The 15,355-nt window shown below is 42.3% G+C and overlaps 1 pseudogene; it reads left to right on the forward strand.

Annotated features, from left to right (window-relative positions):
- Positions 1-12,363: 12,363 nt before the first annotated feature.
- LOC109941819 (uncharacterized) lies at positions 12,364-13,372 on the forward strand (annotated as a pseudogene).
- The last annotated feature ends 1,983 nt before the right edge of the window (positions 13,373-15,355 follow it).

Consider the following 15,355-nt stretch of genomic DNA (forward strand, 5'->3'; position numbering starts at 1 on the left):
ATCTTGGTATTTGAATTCCTCGCCGATGCACCCTTCAACTCTTCTTTTATTACCAACCATTGCATAGAGATTCATTAGTGTCCTTTCGATGTGACACATTCATCTATACTATATAGGACCACCTACCTTAGCTTCATATGGAAGATTAATAAGTATATATTGCTTTGGATTAAAGAAAAATGGAGGAAATATTTTTTCAAGCATGCATATCAAAATAGGTATATGTTGCTCCAGTTTCTACACCATCTCTTTCTTTATTTCTTTAGCACAATGTTGTCTATAAAAGTAGCTTAGCTCCGCTATTGCCTTCCACACATCATCTTTCACATACCCACGAAACGTAACAGGAATAAGGTTTCCATGATTAAGTGGCAATCATGACTCTTGAACCTAGTTAACTTCCCAATCTTCACATTCACAGATCTTCTAAAGCCTGCCACATAACCATTAGAGAATTTTAAATTTTTTTTCAACCACCTCATTACTTCTTTCTTCCTTTTAAGTTTCAGACTATAATGAGCACTAGTTTGCCACCAGTTTCTCCTAGCTCCAGAGTTGGTCGATTAAAAATTAAGGCTAAGTCTTTGCTAGCCTTCGAGTTGTCTTTTCCCCCAATGATATTCAAGCAAGTGTTGATAAGGCTTTTGCTAGCATTTCCTTCCTAGTGCATGACATCAATGTTGTGCATCAAAATCAATGCATACACATAAGGGAGCTCCCAAAATCCACATTTGTGAGTCCAATTATGTTTCATTCTGAAACCTACAAACCAGTTTCCATGTTCATTTAGTTTGGCAAGAATCTCTGAACCACTAAGACACATCAGTGGTCTGCTAGTTGCAATTGTGTCGTCCCTAGAAGTGTTTCTCTAGAACCTAAACGAGTGATGCTTAGGCAAAAAGCATCTATGGCAATCAAGCTAACAAATCTTTCCACCAAAATTGAGCTAGAAATAATCAATACCTTTAGCATAGATCCAACATGTCAGAATTCTATGATGACTCCATTAAGCAAAGATATTGTTGGGGTCTTGTTCTCAAATGGTATGAATTAAGAACAAGGCAACACACAATGTTAAAGGTTAAGGCCCTTCGTCCTTCGAAGCATTATTTCCCTTAGGATATAATGATCTTCAGACGAAGGTCGTGAGGGATGAACCTTCATCATCACAGTATAGATTAATGGAAGAAGAAGCATATGAAATGTAAAAGGCAACATAAATAATCATGTAATCATATAATATTATTAATATCTTTTCTTCAATTACTAGGGATAAACAGAAATAATATTGAATTACATTTATACCTTCGGCTTGACAAAAGGTGAAAAATCCAAGCGTGACGCAACAGTGAATACAAGTCAGCGTGAACAGTACGGGGGTACTGTTCACCTATTTATAGTCACAGGACGCAGCCTGTACGAGTTTACATTTATACCCCTTATAACTGGTTACAATCAAGACACAAGTTATCATGGGCCGATCAGTCTTTGCATCTTTAAGTCGGTGTGACCCTTCGTCTCAAGGCGCGCTGCTATGCCGAAGCTCCCTAAATGGTATCTTCGGCGTTGCTTCTATGTTATCCTTCTGAACAGGACCTTCGGCACGAAGCAGACCCCCAATAGTAGCCCCTTCACGGCGCTAGATCGTTTTTTGTAATGAGCTTGATCCGTAAAAAATTCTCCTAGGCTTCGGAATGCCGAAGGTCTGAAAAACACCTTCCCTGAGCTTGTTGCCGAGAAACGATTAAAATATTCCGAGCGCGAGGTGGCCCCACTATGCGGCGGGTACGCGCGATCTGGCGATTCATCTCCCACGCGCCGTGGTCCACCGTTCAGCGGGTGCGGGTGACTTGACGATTTACCTTCACACCTGCAGCACTATATAAACAGACGGGTAGGTGTGAAGTTACCACATCATTCATTACCAATTCACTGCTGTGCTCCTGAAAAATTTAACCATAGCCGAAGCTTTCCCATCGCATTCTCAAGCAAAGCACCATTTTAGCTTCGGCATAAGAGGGAGCTTCATCAAAACTGCAAAAATTCTCAACATTCGTTAGAATTGTACGAAATTCAACATCTGATGGCCAGAGTACGTTCAACTGCTAGGGTGACCCGCGACGGAGAGGAGGCCGATGCCTCCAAAACAGCCCCGATTTCCGAAGTTATGAAGCAATCAGGATTAGTTGTAACAAAAGCCATCAAACAAGATGCACCTGTTGCTGTAACTGAACAAGATATTGAGGAAGAAATCGCTGCTGAAGAAGAAGAAGATTATAGCATTCTGGTCCCGTCCAAACCTAGCCACTTGGATTTTGGCGAATCTACCATTTCTGAAGCCGATGTGCCCATGCTGATAAAGCTAGGCTATTTCAGGGAGACTGAGAAGAAGCTAATTCGTTTCGCTGGGGATGAGACCACTCCGACACCAAAAAGTGATGAGGTGGTAGTTTTCAAGAGTTTCTTTAGAGCGGGATTGCGGTTTCCCTTGAATGAGATGATTGGTGAAGTCTTGAATAATTATGAAATCTATCTTCATCAGCTGACTCCTAACGCCATCGTTAGGCTCAGTGTTTTCATCTGGGCACTCCGAAGCCAAGGAGTAGACCCGAATGCCGAAGCTTTCTGCCGAGTGCATGAGCTTCATTACCAGACAAAGGCTAGAGAAGATGGGCTGCATGAGAATTTTGGGTGTTACAACTTCGCATACCGCAAGGACATGAAGGCCCCGGTGCTTAGCTATTGCACTAAGTGGCCAACTGGCTGGAAAAGTGAGTGGTTTTATGTCAAAGCCGATGAAAAGAAGAGGGAGAAGCTAAAAACGCTAGTGCTGAGCCCATTGAGTTTGAAATTCGGGTTGACTAGGCCCTTGTGTCACATGATGCTAGGATCACCATGTCAACAAGCTGTGGCAGAATTCAGGGTGGTAGCCGAACAAATCAGCACAAGGGATCTGGTTCAAGAATATTTGGGTAACAAAACATCTTCAACTTTGAGCGAATTTAGCATGCCAAAATTAAAAGGAACGAAGAAGGGACTTGAGCTTGTGCGACTTCCTTATCAGTTTAAATTTGAAAAGCAATTTAAAGAACCTTATCAAGAGTGGTTGGAAATGATTGAAGCAATGGGTAATGAAGTGTTAGGAAATTACACTAAAAAAGGATCAACTGATGATTGCGGCCTTCGGCACCCGACCAAAGCGAAGGTTGAATCGGGTGATGGATGCCTTGAATTTTGACTACCCTGACTATGAGCGATTGAACAAGGGTACCGAAGGGAAAAATAGAAAGAGGGTTGTTAGTGTTTTTGGTAGACAAGCTGCTAGGATGGTAAAAGTAGAAGAGGAAGCTACGAAGAAGAGGAAATCCAGCCCTGAGCCGAAGGTGGCTGCTCCCGCTTCGAAGAAGAGGAAATCCGTAGCTTCAAAGCCAAAAACAACTGAGATAGAGGAAGAAAATCCTTCATCTCCTTCTGCTGCTGAAGTAGAGGAAATTCTAAAGGTAATGACTGAATCCCTACCTATCAAGCTGCTAAGTCCTCTAGGGCCGCAACTGATAAAGCTTTTGTAGAAGAAGGACAATCCTTCGGTAGCAAAGGAGGCAGTTGAGCCAAAAGACAAAGGATTGTCATTGTTATGCAAGCTATTGAGAAAACACTGCCGCGGGTCTCAGCATCAAAGATAGTGCCACCTGTCGAAGCTGCCAGTGTTGAAGCCGCTACTGTCAAAGCCGCCAGTGCCGAAGCTACCACTGCCGAAGCTGCCAATTTAGAGAGTACGTTATCTAATATTGATAGAGTGCTCTTGGATTTGGCTACGAAGGAGGCTACTGCTTCTACAGAAGAAGTCCTGGCTACAGTGCTAGAAAAAGGGGAGAAAGTTGCCGAAGACACTTCAGAAAAAGAAGAATTCGAGATTTGAAATTTAATTGGTCAATAATTGACCAAGGCTGAGAAAAAGGAACTTTGGGAGTACGCCATATCCTGTGGCTATCAACCGAGGGCCTTGCATTTTGGTGGTGTTGAGGAAGAAACCTTAGGGTGCATCCGAGATCGCACCAGGGCAAAGATTATCAGCTCCCTAACGAAGAGTGTCGGCTTTCTGAAGCTTGAAGCCAACCTCAGCAGGTACCGGCGGCAACATATCGCCGGTAGCTTGTTCTATTCTAATTTTAAGGTAAAGTTTTTATCAACTTTTCATTGTTTTGACGATAAAATTAATTTCTGATGAATGTTGTTTTTCTAGAGTCTACTGCTGAGTAAAACCTTGAGGATGCAACAGGATCTCGAGGATAAGAAAAATGAGATCATAATTGAAGGCTTAGAAAATAAAATCAAAGAACACAAAACCGCTCTTGAATAGAAAGATTTTGTTCTTCAAACAACGGAGGGCTCGCTAGCAGAAGCTCAGGCTGAAATTGCCAGATTAAACAATGAGCTCCTCCTAAAGTCAGAAAGCTTTGAGCAAGAAAGGAAGAATTTTGATGTTAAGCTTGCAGCCGAAGTTGAGAGAAGTTCAAACTTGCAAAAATCCTTGAAGGAGCTTCAGGACAAATGCCTAAACTTTAGCACCCGGTGTGTGCAACGACTGAAACAGATTTTCAACTTAGTTGGCGCTAGCTCCAAAAAATTTGAACCTTCGGTTGAAGATTTGCTAAGCACCTTTGAACACATTGAAAGCGAAGTTGAGGCACTTGACGAAGTTATAGCTGGGCATGGCGATTTCTGTGCCCTGCTGGCTTCTCGAGGCACAGCTGTCGCATTTATGAAAGCCGGTTGCACACACAACAATGTAGTGAATAGACCAAATTTTAGTCTGTCTCCAGCTGACATGGCTAACATGCCTAACCTAGCTCAAAGCATCGGGAACAGATTTATAACTTAAATTTAGATGAAGGGTGGACGAGACTTGGCTGGTGACGAAGCACGAAGCCATCTTAAGCCGGTATTGTACCCATACCCGTTATTTACCTTCTTCTAAAATCATTTTTTACCCTTTTACCTTAGTACTTTGTTGCGTACAGGATGATGATGCCGAAGATCAATGATCCAAAGATTAATGGCTCGAAGCTTGACGGGTGCTGATGAAGGTGCACAGAGCTTTAAAAACATTTGAATTATCCTTGTAACAGATATCGTAGTTTAGGAATCAAACATTACTCTGTAAATTTGTCCATACCTTGTAATATATTTTTATCTTTCCATCCGTGTTCGAATTGCTTTGATGTGGATGAAACTTATATCTTTTGAGCCGAAGGCGAAAAACACCTTCCCTTCTTTTCGTACACAACGAAGCGTAGATTTTCTTCTTTTGTACTCATTAAAATCTTGTCGTTAGAGCCGAAGCAACTGTCTGTACGCTATGATATGATGATGATGATCGTACGAATGCCTAAATGAATGTGTATGAATGCAATGAATGATGTGATGTAATATGCAAATGAATGTCCAGACACACGCTTTCGAAGCCACAGCCATACTCTGCATCTTATTCACCGTTTATTTTTCGGTGTTCACCGTTCACTTTTTGGTGTAAGTTCTGCATCCCCTTAGGAATGACTTTTGAACTTCTTCGCCTTCTACTTAGGCGGTATCACCGTTGACTTTTCGGTGTAAGTTCTGCATCCCCTTAGGAACGACTTTTGAACTTCTTTGCCTTCTATTTCGGTGGTATTTGGCTCTACATTCCCTTAGGAACGACTTTTGAGCAGAAAACTTACGCTGCGCTCCCTTGGGAACGACTTTTTGTAGCTTCGTCGTGCTCTGCATCCCCTTAGGGATGACTTTCGAGCTTCTCCCTGTTTTTTCTTTTTCCTGCACTCGATGGTGCATGCTCAGATTTTACATGTTACATTCTTTTTGGGGGATTTTTCTCTCATAGAGTTAAATAAGAAAGGAAAAAAATTACAAGCCCTGGCCCCATTAAAAACCTTTCTCCCCTTTGGAAAGGAAAATGGTGCCATAGGAAAAATGAAAAAAGATTACATCTAATTACACATAATATCGTCGAAGCTCATCCACATTCCAAGATCTAGGAATGTCATTGCCGTCCATATCCTTCAACCTGTAAGAACCGGGCCTCGACGAAGATACCACCAGAAAAGGTCCTTCCCACTTCAGCTGTAGTTTGCCTACTGTGTCCGGATTGGCCACTCTCCGAAGCACCAAATGCCTTGGCTTAATATTTTTCAGCCGAACTTTTCTGTCACGCCATTTTATTGTTTTGGCTTGATATTTATTGATATTCTCGACAGCCTAAAGTCTGGTCCCTTCTATAGTATCTTTTGCTATATGATAATCAGCTTCGTCCTCTGCTGAAGTTGCTATTCTGATTGACCCCATTTTAGCTTCTTCTAGGGTTATAACTTCGTCACCAAATAATAACTTGAAAGGTGTAAAACCTGTTGATCTTGATATAGTTGTATTGTGGCTCCACACCACTTTAATCAACTCATCTGGCCACTTTCCTCTGGGCTGATTGAAGATTAACTTTATTATTCCCGTCATTATAATGACATTTGCTCTTTCAACCAGCCCGTTTGACTCCGGGTGCCTAACTGATGCAAAATGAATCTTCGTGCCAATCTGATCGCAGAAATTCTTGAAAGTTTCGGCATCAAACTGTGTTCCATTGTCCACGGTTATAGCCTTCGGCGCGCCGAAGCGACAAACGATATTTTGCCAGAAGAATTTCTGGACTGTAACCGAAGTTATTTTAGCCAAAGGCTTCGCTTCAATCCACTTAGAAAAATATTCCACAGCCACCACGACATATCTCAAATTGCCTTGCTCTGGTGGAAGTGGGCCTAGCAAATCTAGGCCCCATCTTTGCAATGGCCAAGTGGGCTGTATTAACTTAGTGAGAGAAGAAGGCTGTTTCTGGTCTCTTACACATTTTTGACAATTTTCACATTTTTGAACCAACTCTGCCGCATCCGAAGCTGCTTTTGGCCAGTAAAACCCTTGTCTAAATACTTTTCCCAGCAATGGCCTAGACCCAATATGAGATCCACACAATCCTGCATGTATCTCCTTCATTAACTCAATATCTTCAGCTCTTGATAAACACTTGAGAAGTGGATAACAGACTCCATGTTTATATAATTCTCCTTGTATTATTACATACGGTCTTGTTCTTGCCTCCATCCTCTTATTATAACCTTCATCATCTAAAAGACAATTACCCTAGAGGAAAGATATAATTTCGGTCCTCCAATCTTCACTATGTACTGGAGAAATGGTAAGCACTGCTCTCTCCATGAGTTCAACCGAAGGTGCCTTTATTGTTTCAAAAAATACTTCAGAAGGTAAAGGGAGCCCCTGAGCCGCTATTTGGCTAGCAGATCTGCATGCTCATTCTCGCCTCTTGGAATATTCTTGACGGAGAAACTTTCGAAAGAAGCCTTCAACCTTCAAACTGTATCCAGATATTTTTCAAGCTTCGGATCTCTTGCTTTACTACTTTTGTCCACATGGCCAGAAATGACTTGAGAATCAGTTTTCAAGATGGCTCTTCTTATTCCCATTGCCCTTAACTTCCGAAGCCCCAACAGGAGTGCTTCGTATTCAGCAATATTATTTGTACACCTAAAATTAAGCTTGGCTGCATAACACGTTTTGACTTTTAATGGTGCTACGAGAACAGCAGCCGATCCTGCACCAAAGGTTCCCCACGAACCATTGCAGAACACTGTCCAAGCTTCGGTGTGTTTGTTTATTTCTTCTTCCTGAGCCCCTGGCGTCCAGTCATCGATGAAGTCTGCTAACGCCTGGGACTGAATTGAGGATCTATGCATATAGTCAATAGTAAATTCATTAAGCTCTGCGACCCATTTTCCGATCCTTCCAGTAGCTTCTCTATTCTTCATAATATCCTTCAGAGGCTGTGACGAGGGAACAATTATGTGGTATGCTTGAAAATAATGTCGAAGCTTCCTGGAGGCCATTAATACAGCATACAACACCTTCTCCAATTCCGTATAATTTTTCTTTGATGGACTTAAAACTTCAGAGACAAAATACATAGGAGCTTGCTTTTTAACTTGACCGTCTAGCTTCTCCTATACCAGCGCCGCACTCACTGCAGAATATGAAGCTGCCACATATAATAGTAGTGGAGCCCCTGGCACAGGTGGAGTTAATGTTGTTAAATCAATCAAATATTGCGTCAACTCTTCAAAGGCTTTTTGCTGTGCCGAGCCCCATTGAAAGACTTCGGCTGACTTTAATATTTCAAAGAATGGCAGATTTCTTTCTGCTGATCTGGATATGAATCTGTTTAATGATGCTAGCCTCCCTGCCAGCCGTTGGGCCCCCCTTCTTTGTGCTTGGTGGTTCCATCCGAAGAATAGCCTCAATCTTACTTGGATTGGCTTCAATTCCTTTAGTTGACACTAGACAACCAAGGAACTTGCCCTTTTTTACCCCAAAAACACACTTCTCTGGATTCAACTTCAACCAGCTTGCCTAAAGTTAACAAATGTCTCTTGTAAATCAGCAATGTGATTTTCTTGCTTCGTGCTTTTCACTATGATATCATCAACTTAGGTCAGTACATGCCTGCCTATTTGAGAATGGAGGACCTTGGTTGTCATTCTGTTGAAGCTCCCTCCAGCATTCTTGAGCCCCTCAAGCATCTGAAGATAACAATATGTGCCGCTGGGGGTTATGAAGCTAGTCTTCGGCTCATCTTCTTTTTTCATCCATATTTGATGATAGCTAGAATAACAATCCAGTAGACTCATGAGCTCCGAAGAAGCTGCTGCGTCCACTAAGGAGTCTATTCTTGGCAATGGGAATTCGTCCTTCGGACAAGCCTTGTTAAGATCTGTAAAATCAATGCACATTCTCCATTTACCATTAGCCTTCTTCACCATAATAGTGTTGGCTAGCCACTCTGGGTATTTCACTTCTCTGATAACACCAGCACTAAGGAGTCTCTTCACTTCGCTCCGAGCTCCTTTAGCTTTATCTTTAGACATTTTCCGAAGCCTTTGTTTTCTTGGTCTGAAGGATGGATCCACGTTGAGTGAGTGTTCAATGACATCTCTATTGACACCACAGAGATCATTGGCAGACCAAGCAAAGACATCTTTATTGTTGAATAAGAATCTTAGCAAAGTCTTCTCTTGTTCTTCAGATAGCTGAGACCCTAGCAATACCCTTTGTTCTGCTATGTCTTCACATAAGAGCATAGGCTTCGGCTGATCCGCTGAAGTGGCCTTCTCTCTTTTGTATTTATACTGCTCACAGGCTTCGACTTCATCTATATTATGGATTGCCTTTGAATCTGTCCAATTTCCTTCAGCTTTTCTGGCAGCCTCTTGACTTCCATGGATAGCAATAGGCCCCTGCTCCGAAGGTATTTTCATACATAAGTATGCTAGATGAAGTATAGCTTCGAAAGCATTAAGTGTCCCTCATCCAATGATTGCATTGTATGGATACTCCATGTCAACAATATCAAAAACAATTTGTTCAGTCCTTGTGTTATGAATGAAGCCGAAGGTTACTGTCATTGTGATTTTACCGAGTGCTACAATTTGCCTTCCTCCGAAGCCACAGAGAGGGTGTGTGGCATCATGAATCTTATCCTCTAGCTCTTGCATTTGTCTGAAGGCCTTAGCAAATATGATAACCGCTGCACTGCATGTGTCAACAAGAAAATTATGAACCAGAAACCCCTTGATGACACAAGATATGACCATAGCATCATTGTGGGGGTAATCCTTGAGCTGAAGATCCTCCTGTGAGAAGGTAGTTGGGATGTGGGACCATTTGGACTTGATGAAGGGTCCCTGCACCCCAACATGTTGCACCCTTCTCTGCGCTTCTTTCTTGTACTTCTTGTTAGCTGGCTCTGAGCATGAACTGCCTGTTATCCGGAGCACCAGGTTCGTAGCCGAAGATGCTACAACTTAGTTGTTGAACGAAGCCATCAGCTCAAAAGTGGAAGTGAGTACACCAGAGGTGGGCGCCAATGTTGGGGTCTTGTTCTCAAATGCTATGAATTAAGAACAAGGCAACACACAACGTTAAAGGTTAAGGCCCTTCGTCCTTTGAAGCATTATTTCCCTTAGGATATAATGATCTTCAGACAAAGGTCGTGAGGGATGAACCTTCATCATCACAGAATAGATTAATGGAAGAAGAAGCATATTAAATGTAAAAGGCAACATAAATAATCATGTAATCATATAATATTATTAATATTTTTTCTTCAATTACCAAGGATAAACAGAAATAATATTGAATTACATTTATACCTTTGGCTTGACAGAAGGTGAAAAATCCAAGCGTGACGCAACAGTGAATACAAGTTAGCATGAACAGTACGGGGGTACTGTTCACCTATTTATAGTTACAGGACGTAGCCTGTACGAGTTTACATTTATACCCCTTATAACTGGTTACAATCAAGACACAAGTTATCATGGGCCGATCGGTCTTTGCATCTTTAAGTCAGTGCGACCCTTCGTCTCAAGGCGCGCTGCTACGCCGAAGCTTTCTGAATGGTATCTTCGACGTTGCTTCTGTGTTATCCTTCCGAACAGGGCCTTCGGCGACGAAGCAGACCCCCAACAGATACCATAAGCCATGAAATCATGAATCAACCACAAATACATAGCTCTCAGGTTGAACTTCTTATTCTAACAATAATTGTGTGATAAAAGACACCTAGAGGGGGTGAATAGATGAAACCTAAAATTTAACTCAAAGCAATCCAAAACTTGGTATGAATATTAAATCTTAAGTGGTAGAACAAGATTGTTAGTTAGGTGTGAGTTAAAAGTTAAACACTTTCAAGTTGTTGCTAATAAAGAGGTGTGTGATATGATCTTAGCAATAATATGAAGAATAATCCAAGTGTGAACCTAGGGAATAAAGGTAGAAAATAGATTCCAAAAGCAACGCATAAAGACATTGCAATTAGTTCATCGAAGTTCGGTTTCCAAATGAAACCTATGTCTCCACTTAGATGTCCATAAAGGACCAGGCCACTTTCAACCTTTCCACTCTCAAGTGATCACCAAGTCAAACTTGAGTCCTCTTGGGGTGCCTTCCTCGGCCGAAGGTTCTCAAAGCACTAATTTCTCAATTGTTCCCAAGTCTGTTTTAGGTATAATAGAGCAATCGATGAAGCTCACCTTCTTCTAGGAATGATGCACAATGAATATGCAGACTTAAAATCAACTACCTTTGGCTACGTAGTGCAAATGTGTTAATTGAGAGAAAATATGAGATCCTTGTTGGAACTTGCTATTCTGGGCAAGCGGATCCAACGGGGAAATGGAAAGAGTGCAAGCAAAGTTTAGCACGGGATGGCAATTGCTCCGTTAATCTGACCGCTCAAGGGCACTATACGGGGGTATTTATAGGTACTCGAGCGGCCAACATCCCAAGGCAAGGACGTTTATGCCCTTGGGTACCCGGGTTATTGTAACACCCAAGGTGTTACTATGCGTTTAACAATGACGACTATGGACATAAGTACGAGATATCTGTGAGAATAACAGTCTCTATATCCTAACCATATTCGTCTATCAGTATTCTGGTAGCACCTTCATCTATATCTATCTGGACTATCCAAAATTTTTCGCGAAAGTTTAGGCTTCTAGTGCTGTTCAGATTGGTCGAGCACGCGACTGCGAATATGGAATTTAACTCAGCCTTTAATTTTGCCCAAAAAAATTTATTAGAATTCAACGACTAAAATATTCTGTGCAAAATAATCTGTACCGCCCGTTGTCTAAGAGAAATCATATGCAAGGTTGATAATCAAGTATTTGGGTTGTTAGCAGACGAAATTTATCTAGTTACAATTAAATCGAACTTGAACTAAATGAAACCAGACCAACGGTTAGTTGATTCGCTTTCATATTTAAAATCTGAGATAATTAGGGCCGATATTGAGTAGTCATTATTAATCTGTTTCACTATTCAGACTGCGGATAAAATTATCCGAATTCAACCGGATCTAATACAGTCTACAATATCGAAGCTGATCTCGTTTGGTTTGATCCATGTTTTTCTCGCCCCGATCTAAATTTTATAATATAAATAACAGATAAAAATTCATCTGATTCCAGAATATTCACCAAATCAAATCTTTTCCAAATATTATTTTCAATCTCATTTTATTCGAACCTTGATTACATCTTTTAAACCCTAATGTCAGAACCTGAAAATATCTACATTTCAATTTCGTTAAAACAAGAGAAAATATCTCACCGCTGTGTCCCTAGGATATTCTGAACGCACCCTTTTTCCTAGAAATATCTTACCATTGCCCCTATTCGTTCTCATCTATTCACAGGTACCTCTCTCTTGCTTCTACACATTGCTCAGATTTATTTCTGTGCTCGCATGTTCACTGCATCCTACTGTGTCTTCTCCAGCCATATGCCGCTCATCAGCCTGCTCCGTTCTCTAAAAAAAAATCTCTCCAGCCGATCCTATCCCATGCACGCCGTGGAGATATTTTTTTTCTCTCTCCCGTCGCTCACTGCCTCTTTTTATTCCGTCGCTGGATAATCTCTCCAGTCTCATCTTCTTCTTTCACGCGCGCCCAGCCTACTCGCCATGGACACTCGCAGCTCTGTCGAGCTCCATCTCCATAGCCGCGCTCCCTCCTTCCTGTCTCCCATGGCCGAGCGCCCAGCCGCCAGCGCCGGCCCCAGCTCGGTCCCTCCCATGGCGCTCGGCGTCGCCTCCACCGGACCGTGCCCCGCTCCATCTCCTTTCCCCAGCTTCGGCGTCCGTCGCACCCTGCTTCAATTTTTTTCCAGCTATGGTGCCCGCGTCGGCGTCCTCGACTCCTCAGTCTGGCGCGCTGCTCCTTTTTCCTTGTCCCTGTGCGCGAGCTGTTCCAGCTTGCCGGTCATCTACTGCTCCTCGACGCTCCTTGCTCGGCCTCCGACGACTGTCGTCCCTCGCCACGCCGTGGCCGCATCGCTGGCTCCCTCGGTTCCAGCCATCGCTTGCCACGGCATCCTCTCAGTTCTCGGTCAGGGAATTTGCGCACCCTCAAGCGTCAGCCGCGTCGACCTCCGTGCTTGCTGTTCTCCAGCTCGCTCTCGTCGCGGGCGCCGTCGAGTCGTCGAACCCCGTCCTCCCCTGCTCGACTCCCAAGCAGGCTCCCTGATCTGCGTCCTGCTCGCCGTCGATTTCCCACGCCTATGGCCACGGCACTCGCTCCTCGGATCCTTGTCGTTGATCTTCAATCCTCGTCAGTCGCTAACGTGCAGCATGCCTCGGTCTCGTGCTCGCCGTCGTTTGGTCGTGAGATGTTCGTCCCTGCGCGCTCACTATGCCGTCGCACGCCAAGTCGATTCTGCCTCATCGGTGCTCGCCAAATGTTCGATGGAACGTCTAATGTGATAATCGTTACCGATTGTGGGGATTTTCGAGTTTATTTGATCGCGGTTAGCACTCGTCGTTTATATTCTATTTATTTTACCTCCAAATTAATTATGGTAAGCTAAAAATGTGTTAATGCTTGTTAGATTAATAAATAGCTTGGGTAAATATTTTTAGTCGTGATGAATCTTGTGTTTGGTCATGATGCTTTGTGTGGTATTTCGGTGGTGTGTAGGATAAATTTAGTGTTTAAGAAATTATCGATAAATTTGCCGATGTTAATTGTGTTCAGTGTGTTTGTACGATGGAATCGATATTCTACGTTAATAGTTAGTATAATCTATGTCTATGATCGGTAAATGCCATAGTCAGATATTGATTAGTTAGATTAGTAGTCGTGACTAAATGTTTATTTTTATCTAGGTTGTGGTTACGCAGGAAAGCAGTTTTGTAGAACTTTACGCTGTATGATAATGTTCTACTTGTTAGATTAAGGATAAATGAAATACTTAATTTAGTGGGCCTTATGCATAATAGCTGAGAATAGTAATTCTAGGAGCTAATAGAATAGTTTCTATTTTCAATCTGAATTTAGATGTTGTACTCTAGTCAAGTAAGATAGGGTGCTTATAAATGGTTCACTATGGTTTGCTGTTAGAATTGGATCCGACTAAATTTGAATACCATAACTATAGTTTTAATGTGATCTCGACATCTAGTAATTTCTTTTAAGTGTTATTATATGCCTCCCGCTAAGTTTTTAATTCTCTATCGTGTAGTATTAATTAGGCTTGTGCTATACCTGCTCATATTCATTCATGTGCACCATGCATCTCATTAAGCACGTTAACTGATCAGGTGATGCGGAGGGCCAAAGTTGAGTCGACCCCAAGATGACGTAACGGGTGGACTACTCCGCATGGTGGTGCTGATGGACGAACCTGAAGATGGACAGATGGGGCAAGTATCGGAACAAAAGCTGGTCGTCAAGTGATCGTCGTCTAACAAACACTAACCTAGTGTTTACTCCAGGCAAGCCCCGGTGCATGCAACCCCTTTCTTGTGTTTTTAAATAATTTTTACACACTTTAAGTCTAGTGAAATGTGCATTAGGTTTATAGGAGTTTCTTGGAAACCCTTTTATGCATTGGCTACCTTGAAATCCATTCCTTTTATAGATACTTCTGGTGAAGTATCAAAATATGATTTACCAAAAAAATGCTTAGCCCTGCTCATAAGCAGATAGAGTTTGTCCTTTGCACTTATGCCTAGCTCAGGTTTATCCTGAGGAAGGATGACTTCTACCTGCAAGAATATTTTTATTGGGAGCATGGTGGGATCTTACTGCAAAGTTCCCTATAATGATCTTTTCATCCTAAGGAACACAAACAATACTAAGGGTGGAAGTACTTAAATCGGGACTTGGGCTAGGAACAGGTGATGTTCCGTCTGGGTCAATTAAGGATTGGATGCATATGTAGGCCTGTATGATCAGGGACTATCTTAACTGGCCACATGCCCTGGATATGGGACATGGTAAGCTTGAACCCGGCTATTCCATACGTGAAAAGACAACCGCGCACTAGGCATGGGAGATGGTGGGAGTAGCGTGTACCCTCCTGGCTAGAGGCTGGATGGAGGAGTACTGTGCTCCCAGGTAGCGTGGACCGGTTCACGTTGTGGAGGATCTATGAGAATGGTTGATATATGTAAGGGTTAAGTGCTACATATGTCGTGTGGTTAGAGATCCTCAGCTAAGTAAATCGATTCAGATCGCCGTTATATCCTCGGACAGTGGAGACTTGGTCACTGACCTACAACCTAAGTCAGGATGTAAACATTATGAGTAAAAATAATGTTGTATTGATGAGATGGTGAAATTAGACTAGATGCAACCCGAGTCTATTAATATTTAACCTGGCGTTAAAATATTGAAAGTAAGGACTCACTTTAGTAAGCTTTTTCTGCAAAAGTATGTAAGTTGATTCTTGCTAAATCC

The sequence above is a fragment of the Zea mays genome, chromosome 8 (genome assembly GCF_902167145.1).
Source record: "Zea mays cultivar B73 chromosome 8, Zm-B73-REFERENCE-NAM-5.0, whole genome shotgun sequence".
NCBI lineage: Eukaryota > Viridiplantae > Streptophyta > Magnoliopsida > Poales > Poaceae > Zea > Zea mays.